Here is a 4,847-nt window from a genome sequence, read left to right as displayed (position 1 = left end):
GACAGCATAACATGAAGTAATAATGTAATGACCACAGCACTGTTACGGGGCCTACACAGCAGTGTTATTATTATTACTGTTCATTTGCGAAGAAACCCATAAGGACTAACCAAAGCACTTAGAGGCGGACATTTGCCTTCATATTTATTTCATTCTCTTCTTGCGGGATTCCTCACTCTTCAGACCACGTTGTCCCAGTCTTCTTCTTTGGTTTGCCCTCTTGGCCAACTTGCCATCTGGAAATATTTGACCTGAAGATTTCACGATTTGGACATCTCCTGTAGTAATTCTCGCCAGTGTCAGATCAGATTTGACCACGCCAAACAATTTTATCGTGTCCGTTTTCGCTCTGTTCCTATTGTAAAAAAAATCGACTATTTGTTTTGTACGTCTGTGTGGGTACATTCTTTCGCGTGCGTGAAGTTACATTTTTAGTCGTAGATAGTTTGGGTTAATTGCTATGCAGTTATCAGATTTTGGCAGCTAATTTCGATTGCTTTTGTTTCGATTCCGTTTTCCTAATGGTTTCACCGAGACATTTAAATTTCGTCGCATTCCGCCTTTATGAATTTGACGCTTCTTTGTAATAGGTCACGTGCTCTCTCTTTCCAAAAGATATTTTGAAGACTATCTTTTTCTGTAGCGGTACCCTCGTCAGGACACTGGATTGGAGTTCAAGTGGGACGGCATCCAAATACCGTGCAACATCTCTGCTCTAACAGCCGTGCTGGGATGGCTGGTGGTAGCAGCCTGGCCATAATCGTGAGGGATTCAGTTGGAAGGGGACAGCAACAGGCACAAATCGCAATATTATAGTGGCTCACTTTGGGTCTTCTAAAAGTGTCCATGTCGCAGAAGATCACGCACTGTCTTGGTCCCATTCGTGAAGTGATGTCAAAAGCTGATCTTGGATGATGCTGCTCTATTTTCCAGTTTGTTTTAAGGCATGTCATTAATTTATTCAGAATTGCAGTTCTTCCCATAACAATGATGAAAATGTAGTCACAAAATATTACACAATATTCCAGTGGCTGACACAATATTCCAGCTGCGAACTTAACTCGTTAGTTATAATGTCAAAAATGTTCAAATGTGTGTGAAATCTTATAGAACTTAACTGCTAAGGTCATCAGTCCCTAAGCTTACACACTACTTAACCTAAATTATCCTAAGGACAAACACACACACCCATGCCCGAGAGAGGACTCGAACCTCCGCCGAGATCAGCCGCACAGTCCGTGACTGCAGCGCCTGAGACCGCTCGGCTAATCCCTCGCGGCAGTTATAATGTCGATCACAGTTTCATATCACTGCATTAATATTAATGACCAATATAACTATTCTTGGCAGTTAGCAATCTTCCACTCAAATTAATAATAATCACAACCTCTGAACTCGTACACACGACCGTTCATATGGCCAGGAGCCACCCAAATCTAGCGCAAAAAGCAGCGGGATATATGTTAAGCTTTATATTTTATCTGACACGACGTATTTTTGTTTGTAGCTACTACAACAGTGCCACCTGTTGGCTAGTTGTAAAGTCTATGATATTTGCTTGAGAATCTCAGTGTTCATTCTGCAAATGTACGAACATGAGCAACATATGTTCGTACAAATGTAGTAATTATTTTATACTTGACTTGCTGATATAATATTGTTGTCATGTTCATGAAGTATCGTTCAATTATATGACACAGTGTAATATCTATTTGATCAAGATTCGGTGAAATGTACTGCAGGAAGTATATTACATTCCACGGTACAGTCCATGCTTATATAAAATGGTATTGCGTCCCTTTTCATCTGATCCCAGTGTGCTTGAATATGTTGGTCTATGCTTTACAGACCCGATGATGGTAACTTAGTTTGATGAAATTGGTCATCAGAATAAATGCTGTACAATCGCGTCTTGGCTATTTGAAATTGTACTTCTGTTTCTACGTTAGTCTAGAGAGCCCCCGAATTTGATAATGTCAAACATATATAGAAGAAATTTATATCAAAATCTTTATACAGAGTGGTTCGTGAAACAATCGCGAAAGTTCAACTTGATGGAATGATAGGTTCTTAAGAGTGTCATGAATGCATACAGCTGAGAGAGGTCTTAAAAGCAAAATGTCGACACAAAATAAGTGAAACGATGCAGAGGTAACAGTCTGATAGCCGCACCCCATTCTCACTAACTAAATGCTCATACAACGCATATGCGGACCATGCAGTGAATTGTAGCGGCAGGGGGGTGGGGGTGGTGGGTTTCTCGCGGTTCTCTTGCCTCACATGGGTGAGTTGCTATCTTTATCAGATATCTTTATGTTAGAGGTCTTTTGTTTTCAACGTTTCAAAAATGGTACTTGTCTTCTGAAATTACTATTGCTTAAAATTCCAAGAGTACCATTGCAACAATAACACTTTATGTCGTTCATAATTTTAAATCATTTATAGAAAATGGTTTGGCCGTATTCGTCTATATTTTGTCATTGTTTACCTTTATTTTTGATTTTGTACTAAGTATGAGCCATTTACATGCATATAACATAATTTGTGAAAACATTGTATGGATTACTGGTCCATTCGTAGCATCAATACAATTGTAAACATAGCACAGGAAAAGGTGGAGGGAAGTGCCTCTGTGTTAAGGAGGAAAAAGCGCGCGCCAATGGAAATTGTGGGCAACGGCCTTGCCGCAGTGGATACACCGGTTCCCGTGAGATCACCGAAGTTAAGCGCAGTCGGGCGTGGTCTGCACTTGGGTGGGTGACCATCCAGGCCGCCATGCGCTGTTGCCATTTTTCAGGGTGCACTCAGCCTCGTGATGCCAATTGCGGAGCTACTCGACCGAATAGTAGCGGCTTCGGTCAAGAATACCATCATAACGACTGGGAGAGCGGTGTGCTGATCCCACGCCCCTCCTATCCGCATCCTCCACTCAGGATGACACGGCGGTCGGATGGTCCCGGTAGGTCACTCGTGGCCTGAAGACGGAGTGCAATGGAAATGGTGGGAGGCGCGTGGAGAGCGAACCAAATGCGGACAAAGCATCAGTCAGCAGTCAGCCGTCACAGTGAGCACACCTCGCAGCGCATATAAGGCTAAAATGTACGCAACTCCATGGAAGGGTTGCCTCGAATAGGCACTGGCTCCGACAGTATATAGACGTCAAATGTGTAAACAGTGCTCCATGGTAATAGTTGCTTAGTGGATGAGATATATGTGAGATTTGTAAACGCTGAGTCTAAAACCGCACAGTAGTCAAGGAGACCGAGGTAGAGCTTCGGCTAGTCGCCTCCAGCATCGTAAATTGCATGTGCCAGTATTTACTGTGGAGTATTTTTATCAATGTAGAATATACGAGAGCGTGATGAAAGGCAATGCCTCCGAATATTTTATGTGAAAATTCTTACAACTTTTAAAATAAAACTAACTTTATTACATTCTATGTGCTTATTTTCTATGTCTGCATATTTATTTCTCAACATAGTCACCCGGACGATGAAGACATTTCGGCCAACCAGGGACCAGGTTGTCGATACCGTCACTGTAGGATGTTGCACTTAGTTGACGGGGTCACAACGTCACCCCTCGTTGCACTGCTTCACCATTGTCAAAGCGAAGTCCTCGAAGACGTTCTTTAAGTTCTGGAAACTGATAAAAATCAGAAGGGAATTGAATTTTTTGTGATGTGGTGCTACAGAAGGACGTTGATAATTAAGTGGACTGATAGAGAAAACATGGAACACACGACAAGAAGAAGGGACAGAATGATAGGCCATGTGTTAAGTCATCACGGAATAACTCCGTGGTAGTAGAGGGAGCTGCAAAGGTTAAAAATTTTAGAGGAAGACAGGGCTTGGAAAACATCCAGCAGATAGCTGATCGTCTACGGTGTAAGTGCTAGTCTGAGACGAAGAGGTTGGCACAGGAGAGGAAATCATTGTGGGCCGCATAGAATCATTCAGCATGCTGATGACCTAATTAGAATGTTCGCTTCTGACTATCAGTTTTATTTAAATCACCACGGTTGAAATTTCGACCTGTCGATCATTTATCAAGTGGAAGCATTTGCACCTACACATTTCGCGACATACAAAAATCTTAAATTCTATTGTCAAATACGGTTCAAGCTGTGGCATCCAGCAACACATCTCTATCATCTTGCCCATCTAAGTAACCAGTATACCGATGTCCACACGTTCCTATTTCATTACTACTTAGTGAATGTGCGCAGACGCGAAATCTTCCGCTTGAAAATGACGATTCGTTTTATAGTGGCCCTAGGGTGAGTGGCCAGTATTGTGTAAAGGTTGAGGTGCGGCGGGAGAGGGAGATAGTGGTACTGGCTGGTGGCGGATAGGAGACCAAGGGTGGAAGGTAAAACACTTATATTCAAGTTGTGCTACAACATTCGTAGTACTGTGTCGTCATGAACACGCCTGCTCGGGAGTGGGGTATTAAAGCTCAGTTGACGTCTCCAGAAGCCGGCTGCCACCAGCCGAAAGAAGCACTCGCTGTCGCGTTCCAGCTGCTTTCAAAAATGTAAGCAACAGTGTGGCCATTGGGGGTCACACTGGCCAAGGTGGTCATATGGTTTTAACTATCGCCTCCACGCTAGAGGAGCCAACAGAAAATGGTGGAGCCTATTGATAAATATTTACCATCAAAAACAGTCTTCATCACAATTTTTTTATTACGGTGACCGGTTTCGACCACTACTGTGGTCGTCTTCAGACCAATGAGTAAGGACCTCCTTCTGCTGGAGAATAAGTTATTCTGCAGCAGAAGGAGGTCCTTACTCATTGGTCTGAAGATGACCACAGAAGTGGTCGAAACCGGTCTCCGTAATAAAT

At 42.9% G+C, this 4,847-nt stretch overlaps 1 pseudogene; it reads left to right on the top strand.

Annotated features, from left to right (window-relative positions):
* The first annotated feature begins 2,671 nt into the window (after positions 1-2,671).
* On the top strand, positions 2,672-2,789 carry LOC124799607 (annotated as a pseudogene).
* Positions 2,790-4,847: the final 2,058 nt, after the last annotated feature.

This window comes from Schistocerca piceifrons, chromosome 5 (assembly GCF_021461385.2).
Source record: "Schistocerca piceifrons isolate TAMUIC-IGC-003096 chromosome 5, iqSchPice1.1, whole genome shotgun sequence".
In the NCBI taxonomy this organism is placed as follows: domain Eukaryota; kingdom Metazoa; phylum Arthropoda; class Insecta; order Orthoptera; family Acrididae; genus Schistocerca; species Schistocerca piceifrons.
This window is presented reverse-complemented; position numbering and strand designations above follow the sequence as displayed.